The sequence below is a fragment of the Ursus americanus genome, chromosome 10 (assembly GCF_024610735.1).
Source record: "Ursus americanus isolate L20-20 chromosome 10, mUrsAme1.1.p, whole genome shotgun sequence".
NCBI classification, from domain to species: Eukaryota; Metazoa; Chordata; class Mammalia; order Carnivora; family Ursidae; genus Ursus; species Ursus americanus.
In genome coordinates this window covers 517,574-526,417 of record NC_142136.1, presented here as the reverse complement: position 1 = coordinate 526,417, position 8,844 = coordinate 517,574, and positions in this window count along the sequence as shown.

The following is an 8,844-nucleotide window of genomic DNA, read 5'->3' as shown; positions in this document are numbered from 1 at the left end:
ACCCACCTGTGAGGGCAGCTGAAGCCCACGCAGCACACAGGACACACCTAGGAAGGCTGAGGGTGGGGAGGAGGAGGCAGCCGGCTGGCCCCGGACTGAGGAGGACACCTCTGCCTCCTGGGACCCGCACCAGGCACTGGGGGGGGGGGTGCCACAGGCTCAAAGGGAAGAACCCCGGGAGGAATGGCCCCCCAGGAGGGCCACAAGGGAACCAGTCCAGTGAGGCAGGGCCCATCAACAGCAAGGGACACCCACAGCCCGGCCCCAGCACACCAGTAAGGCAGAGTGGGTCCTGGGCCACCCTCCCTCAGATGTGCCAAGGCTCTGTGTCCCCCACACAGGGCAGTGTCCTGTGGAAATGAGTCCCTCCCCATCCCTTCTCCCCGTATCCCCCTGGTGTGGACAGAGGTGAGGAAAGCAGTGAGCTGGTGCTCCTCTCGTGGTCACTGTGTTGGGGGACAGCTGCCCAGATAGGTTCCTGCAGGGAGACCCAGTGTCATGAACATGGCCCCGCAGGCCCCAGGCACAGTGGACAGTCACCTGCACACCAGATACAGGAAGGACGTCTGGAGCTGGCACCACGTGGCGTGGACGCTAGGATGACCTGGCAGGGCTTGAAGTGCACGGCCAAGAGTGCTCTCGGGACAGCTGGGGTGCCATTCGACGCCTGCTCAGAACGTCTCGCCGACGCCTGTGCTGGGCTTCCTACGCCATGCTCACGGTCAGCGGGTGTGCTCTTGTCTACGGTCTTCCTGGATCAGCCTCCTGGATTACGAGCGCTCAGCCCATGAGCCCAGCCTCCCGGGCTCCCTCCTCACCCTCAGGGTGGGCGCCCGTGCAGGCGAGCTCGTCTGGAAGAGACGGAGGGACCACGGGCCAGGCCGGCGGACAGCAGAATGGTTTGCAAGGCAGACCTCAATTTGAAAACATGGCATTACACATAACTATGAGTCGGGCTTGCCGGCACTACCCACACCACGTAAAATGAAGACAAGAGGCTGGCTCTGAGTTTGTGAAAACCAACCTCAGTGCCCCAGTTATAGTGGAAAAAAGGTGTTTCCAAGGGCAGCCTTCTTCCTCCAGGATCAGCGGGTAAGAGCATAAATGGTGTCAGGGGCCAGGGCGTGATGCACGGTGTAATGAGAGGGGCGTGTGGGGCATGGTGGCCTGCGTTCGGGCCTGGCCTGGGCCCATCCTGCCGGTCCCTTGGCGCAGCCTTGACTCCGGGGAAGCCTGGGGGCCGCCGTCTTTCCCTGCGTGCCACGACTGAGTACTGAGTGTGTGCGTGGGCCGGCGTCCAGGCTGCACAGACGTGCACTTTGGGGGTTGTTTGGCCGAAACAAGAGACACCGGGCGAGCCTGTAGTGGGGAAGGTGCTCCTGCTCCAGGGAATCATGGGGGGCTTCAAGCTTCTGGGGGTGGGCCGTGTGTGAGCACAAGGACCTTGGAATCGGAGACGTCGGGCACGCAGCTGAGCCTTCCTGCTTGGGCTCGTTAGAGAGATCGTGGTTACAAGCCCTTCTGGCAAGACCTGGACAGTGTTTTTAATCTAAAAAATTCATGTCTCTGAGCACATCTCCTGTCCTGTCCCACCTCACCGGTGAGGACAGACAGGCAGGGACTGCCACCGGCCATCTCTCCAGTTCCCCGTCTACATTATTTATTCCCTGAGCTTCATTTCAAGGTCATTTGGTTACAGGAGGGAGTCGTGTTTTGCTGTCTGCTCTCCACTCCCTGGAGCTCGAGAGCCAGGCTGCGTGCACACGCACGCGCCTTGCCCAGGGACGCACGCCTGCCACCCGTGCAGGGACTAGGAGACACGTGGCTCTGGAACAAACCCGAGGAAACAGACTATGTCTGTGGAAGACTCACGTGGATCCTGGCTAATTTTTATGTTTCTTCTAATCCTGCTCTTTTTAGAGCTGGAAGCGCCCACATCCTCATACTCCCAGCCCACCAATGCCCGCAGGCCCCCTGCTGTCCTCCCTGCCCTCCGACCCCTGATGGTCCCCCCAGCCTGCCAACCCCTATCAGCTTAAATAAACTGGTTTTCCTGCCAGTCAGACCGAGGTGACAGGTGTCCAACAAGTTTTGCTGCGGAAGATGGGCCCTGACAGTGAGGTGCAGTGAGGGGAGGAACTACGTGACCAGCATGCACCCCGACCTGGCAGGAAGCCACTGCTAAGTGCCGTTTGGAAGTCAGGTGTCTGCAGCCTTCCCTCAACATGCATTTATCGAGTGCCTGCCTCGAGATGGGCGCCACTCTGAGCAAACGCTTGTCCCACGTGAACGTATTTCCTGGTAGAACCAGCATGTACTAGGGTCACCCCTGCCCCCCACTGCTTCGCACCTGCTTTTGCCCAAAAGAATCAAAGCTTTTGGTTCTTGGAGCCCACGGAAGGCTGGTTCCCTGGCTTCTGCCCCTGGCTGCCCGGCCAGGCTCCACAGCTGCAGTGCGGGGCCTCCCATGGGCATTGCCTCCTCGGGCGGCCTGGTCATGTATTTTTAACTCACCTGACCATAAGTCAAGATACCCAATTCTGAATTCTTCTTCTCCTCGCTCCCTTGATCAGGGTCAGTGGCGTCAGGGAGGGGGGCCTGTGGTAGGAGGGACGGGCAGAAATCCCCACGTCTTTTCCATCTTGGTTTCTCCAGAGCCTGACCCAGAAAACGGAGAGGCAGTAAGAGAGGAGTTAGGGGAGGTGGGCCAGTCCCCCCAGCAGGACAGGCATAGCCCCACTGCGAGCACCCACCCTCCCACCGGGCAGGGAGGAGGTGGGTCTCAGGGACAGTCTCGAGGGCTGATGGCCAGACACGCCGCAGCCACACAGTCTCCCATCTGCACGCGTGTGCACGCTGGCGCCTCCAGGTCCAGGGCTCCTGCTGGGAAGTCAGGAGATGGAGGGGAGGTGTTATGCGGCCCAGAATCGGGGCGCCTCCCGCCCTCCAACATGGCCTCACTCTGTGCCTTCGAAGCTCTCCCGGCCCAGCTCAGTCCTCAGGCCTGACACACACCCCGCCCCCTCCCAGCATCACGTGCGCCCTGGGGAGCACCAGCCTCCTGTCTGTCCTGGAGCTCAGTGCCCCAGGCCTGGGTGCCCACGGGGGGCCAGGCTGTGCTGGCCGTCGGGGAGGCCTGAGTGTCCCTCGGCTGGGCTCGTCCGCGGGCCCTCTGTTAGTGCTGCAGCCTGGCGATTGCTCCGACCGCTTTTTGGGCTGACGCCAGCCTTTATTCCTGCTGCTCACGGGTAGCTGCAGTGCTCTGATGGCGCTCGACAGCACGGCTCCCCCCGTCTTGTGCACAGAGGGACTTCAAGAAATGCATTGTGCGCGTGAAAGATTGAACTTAATGTCTGCAGTCAGGTCAACACGTGCTCTCCCGTGTGGAAGATGAAATGGGGCTGAACGGCTTTAGACTTTGTGTCTGCCTTTGAGTAGATACTTGACTTTGGAAATATTCAAATTCTCGGGGCCGGTGTCTTCATCTGTGAAATGATATTGTGGAGATTAAATAAGACCGTGTGTGAAAAGCGATGACCAGGGAGGCGTGTGGCTGGCGCTCAGTGGGTTAGCCGCCCCCCAGCTCACCCGCCCGGCTGAAGGGACTTGCGCGGGGGCCACGGTGGCTCCAGGCGCGGTGCTCGGGGGCGGGGGCGGGGCTCCGTTGTTTCTGGGGGCACGCTGGGACCCGTGTTCCGTAGGGGAGGTGGGGGTGGGAAGGCTGAGGGCATGCTGCTCGAAGCAGGACGTGGGCAGCTGCTATCACGGGTGTTTTCATGCATGATCTGTTTTCCCTCCCAACAGTGATCTTATTAAATTAGGTGCTTTAGAAAACACCGCAGATGTCATAATTGTGGACGTAACAATTTACCAAACTGTGGTCAACTGGTGAGCTTTGCTAAGCTAGTTTACAAAGGAAGGGAAATGCCAACCCTGTTAACGCTGTTCCTTTGCGGCCCCGGAGCGCCCAGGAGACTGGTCATTGGGGTCAGGAAACCCGCATCTCATTCCCTGACCGTGGGCCGATCCATCTGATGTGTCGAAACTGGAGTCCGCGACTGGGGCCGCCGCCCTGGAGGGGCTCCCCCCTCTCCAGCCCCCGCGTCGACGCGGTCCAACACCAGGCTCGTGCTTCCCGCCGCCGTACCTAACACACGTGGCCTCTTCTCGCTGAGGGTCTAACGTCCGCACGCTACAGTCTGTGCCGCATGGGGCCTTGTTCCGACTCAGTGGCAACAGCCACAATGTTAGCAGCTTTGAGCCTTCAAAGCCTGACTTACTAGCCATGGAGGTTCCCGGTCTTTTTTTTTTTTTTTTTTAAGATTTTATTTGTTTATTTGACACAGCGAGAGAGACAGCCCAAGCGGGGAAGCAGCAGAGGCAGGGGGAGCAGCAGGCTCCTGGCTGAGCAGGGGAGCATCCTGTGGGACTCGATCCCAGGACCCCGAGATCATGACCTGAGCAGAAGGCAGAGGCTTCCCCGACTGGGCCCCCAGGTGTCCTGTGTGGTTCCCCATCTTCATCTGAGTCCCCTCATTCACACATTAGCAGCTCAGGGTCAGGCTTTAGTCCCCAGCGAAAAAGACACTGAAGTGACAGGAACCCCACGCACCCCCGCGGACACCCCCCAGATCCTGCATGCCCCCCATGCATACCCCGTGACACCCCCAGATCCTGCGTGCCCCCACGCACCCCCCGACGGGGACCCCCCTTCCTTCCTTCGGGCTTTGCCTTGCTGTGGTGTTCCTGCCGGTGAAGGCGATCTGTCCCCAAATCTACGCGTCTGGGACTGAGGCGGCCTAACCCTGGCGCGGTGCAGCGCCTTTTCCTGTTGCGTGGTTTATCCTTTGGTGACTTTCCAGACTGTGCGTTGTCTCCAGGATGCGTTCACAGCGTCTCTCCCGTCTCTCCCCTAAACGTGCTGTTAACTGCAAACGTGTCTGCTCGCTCACAGCCGGACTCTTCCTGCACTCTCTTCAGCAGCTCGCCCCCTTACCCTCCCGTCCTCGTCACCCCAGCTGCTCTTGGTGTCCCCGTCCTCGCCTTCCCAGCGGGTCTTCTGCGGACTGCGCGCACTCAGAGCCCCGCTGGGTGTGAGCGTGTGTCTACATTATCTTCTTAATGTCAATACTGATTTGTCCAGTCCCTCCGATTATCTTCATACCGGAAGGGGACAGATTTCCTCTTAATTGTCTTAGCAAGAGCTAAATTAAAGTACATTTAAAAAATCCCAGATCCCAGACTGTTGCTTTCTGCAGAGGTCGGCTTCTACAGGTCCGTGTCAGGTGGAGGCGGGTAAATCCGCGGTCCGTTGGCTCCATCGGCACAAGAGGTGATGCACGGGTCACACTGGGTGGGGAGGGGGTCTAAGGAATGAATCCCAAGCAGGGTCCCTCCCTGCACTGACACACGCAGGCTTTGGGAGAATTCTGGATCTGCTCTTGGCCACTCAGTTAGCCTCCTGGGACCTCGGTTTCCCCATCTGTGAAAGGGGATCAGCACGGGGATTGCCTGAGGCTGCCATGATGTGGACGGGGAGGGCCGTCTGAGTGCTGCTGCCCCCTCCAGCGGGCCCGGGGGCCCTCCGTCACCTGCGCTGGCTCCCCAGGCCCGGTCAGCTTCCCCGGGCACGGGCGTCCAAATGACGGCCTGCCTCGCAGCCCTCACCTTCTCAGGGAGACCCACTTGGTGACTCACTCCCGCACCGCTTCCTCCCTGTTTGGTCTGTGCGTTCCCTTTTCCCAAAGCAGCACCAGGCTCCCCGCCCCACGTCGCTTGGAACACTTTGGCACACCGACGTGGGGCGCACGCCTGTCCCGATGTGAGCGTTCGGCTGTGCCCAGTGCTCGGCTGTACGCGGCAGCAGGGGGCTGTCGCAGCCACGGCCCCGTAGAGTGGTGGCCTTCGCCACGATCGCTGTACCCCACAGATTCGGAGTCCAGCGTCTAGGTCCAGCCAGGTCCCAGGAATTAAAACACAGCGTTTGATGACGGGAGCGGACAGCCTGGGTTCGGACAGCGGCTCTTGGGCCCGTCCTTCAGGAGGGCGGGCTGGCTCTAGCAGGTGGCAGCAGCGAGGGCCGGGGCCTCACCGCTAACCATTCGCCAGCCCCATGGGGGCAGAAAGGCCCAGCACTGATTCTGATGACACCGCCTAAGCACTAGGGAGGCTGGTTGCTCTTCCCGCCGGCTGCGGGTTCGGGTGCTCTGTCGCCAGGTGCCTGCTCGGACAATTTAAAACCGGCGCTAATGGTCTTCGCAAGACCCTCTCTTTGCTGCCATGCAAGGCAACAGGGAGCTGCGTGCAGCCTCCCCGCACCCCACCTCTCCGCAGAAACCCTGCAGGACTTGGCAGCTGGTCTGCCTCCCGGCCCTCAGCTCCTGCGCAGGTGCAGAGCGGGACCAGCAGGGGCGGGGGGGGGGGGGGGGGGAAGGAGGAGGAGTGCAGGTGGGAAGGAGGCGGGCCACAGGGAAGGGGCGGGGCTAGCGGCGCGGATCTGGGGGACCCACCGCCAGAGCTGCTAGAGGGCAGCTGGTGCACAGGGAGAGCCGGCCCGCCCCCGGGGATGCAGCCACCGGTGCCCGGGCCCCTGGCCCTGCTGGACACAACAGGTGAGCCGGCGCCAGCATCCTGGCAGTGCCCAGGGACTGCCGTGGGCTGCAGTCCTGGGCCAGGGTCACGGGCAGGGTCTGCAGCTCCCTCCTGCAGCCCTACGGCTGCACCTTTGGGACCCTTTGTTCTGACACGGGTGGTCTCCCTGCACGCCTCTCTGACTCCGTGTCTCCCTGTCTGTTACCACAGACACCGCCCTCACCTCCCCTGCCTTAGCTCGGACATTTCTAGACCTTGTTTCAAAGGATGGTGGCTTCATCCCGTAGTTTGGGCGCAGCTCTGTTCCAAACCCCCACATCCTTCTGCCCCACAAGCTCCCGGGACCCCGGGTTCTTTGGCCAGAGCAGATGCAGCCTCCTCGTGGGCCAGAATGATGAGGTGTGTTTTCCTGAAGGGGCTCAGGGAAGACTTTGAAAGGAACAGAGAGGCGAGCTTCCCAGCGTGAGCCCTCCGCCGCTGGGAGGGGACCACTGCATCTCCTGCACTCCCTGCCGGGGGAGCCCACCAAACGTGCATGTGCGGCCTCTCGGCGGCCTGCAGCATCTTTGGAAAGTCTCCGATTAAAAACCAGATGAGTTAATGTTGTTTTATTTTTAAATGACGATCAGAGAATCTGGCTTCTTCCTTGAAAGAAACTGACGCACACCTCCCCCTCTCTGAAGCACAGTGCTCTGCACACCCGTGTTTTCGTCCTCCAGAAACGGATTACTTACCATGAGAATGAGGTCTGTTACTAACTGGCTGTTATCACGTTATTATACTGCGATGACTGGTGGTTTAGAAAGCACTTTGTTTTTCCTTCTGATGAGGAATTAAACCAGGAGTTGGTCTCTTATTTAAAAGTATAAACATTAGTGTAGCCGGGCAGCCTGTTGGGTACTTTCTACTTTACGTTTCTGCATCAGCACCGTGCATGTGTCACCTGTAAAATCAGGACACAGGAAGCAATTGGCTGAGTCGCACAGTGCTGCCTCGGGTTCTTTCCCCGGGGGCCGTCACTTTGCCTCTGGGACCAGGGTCCCCACGTGATGAAATGAGCACATTCTTCTATCTGGGAGGCCAAGGCCCTGCTGGCAGGGAGGCTGTCGCTGGGACGCTTCCAAGCGGCACCACCATCTCGGGGATGGGATCTTCTCCGTCCGGATGTGGCCAGGCTTCCCCAGGAGCTGCGGCAGGGAGAGGGCTGGGGCTGGGGCAGGGGCGCAGGGGTAAGGGGTCGATGCCGCTGGTGGCCTGCAGCGTCGCCCCTCAAACTCCTCTCCCAGTAGGAGGAAAGCCAGTTAAAAGCACCTGCTACCCGTCCACCCACGACGGATAGATTCACTATGCTTGCTCTGCTCAGAACTCACACGTGCTCTCCGGCGGACCCTTACAGCAGTTAAGAGGCTGGTAATGCAGCCGGCTGTCACTGCCTCCACCGTCCAGATTGGGAAACTGAGGTCTGTGCATCCAGGCAGCACCTGGAAATCTGCCCGTCGATCTGAGCCAAGTGTGGGGTCCAGAGGCAAACAGGGCAGACAGGCCTGGTCTACGGGCCTCCTCTCCAGGTGGCTGGAGACCACACGGCCAGTCCAGGCAGCCGCCTGTATTGTATAAACCCGACAGCAGAGTTTTAGTTAACACTCAGGACACATCATTTGTAACGACACACATGCTAACGGTCCTGCGTATGGATAGGAGGATGGGGGGACGGTCCAGAGGGCTCTGGGGGCCTTCCTCCAGGGCAGGACCCTTTTGTCTACAAAACCTGATCGAAAACGCATGTCTTAGGGTAATCATAAAGATATGCTACCTTCCTTCCTTGGGTTTCTTTCTTGTTCCCTTATTTTTATGCCATGTCCTGTGTTTATGAAGAGTATTTAAGGTCAGGAGTCTTCTCCTTGTTACCTGTGTTGGGCTTGGAGTCAAGACCCCGCAGGGGGCCAGCGCCGTGCTTCCCAGAGCCGTGTGTAGGCGCCGCTGCTGTCCTTCTGGGCCTCCGGTTAACCTTGAGACCCATCACGGAAACGCTGACAGAGCGGCGGCCTCTCCTTGAGCCGGGGCCTCAGAGGGAAGGCCAGACCGGGAGAAGGTGACGGACTGGGACACGGGAAGATTTATGTGACCCCAAAGGAGATGTGCTTAGTTTTTGGCTCTGTGACCAGCATGTGGGAGCGTTGCTGAGGGATCTGATGAGGGCGTTCTGCCAGGCAGGTGCCCCCGAGGGGCCGAGAGACAGGCCCACGGGAGGCT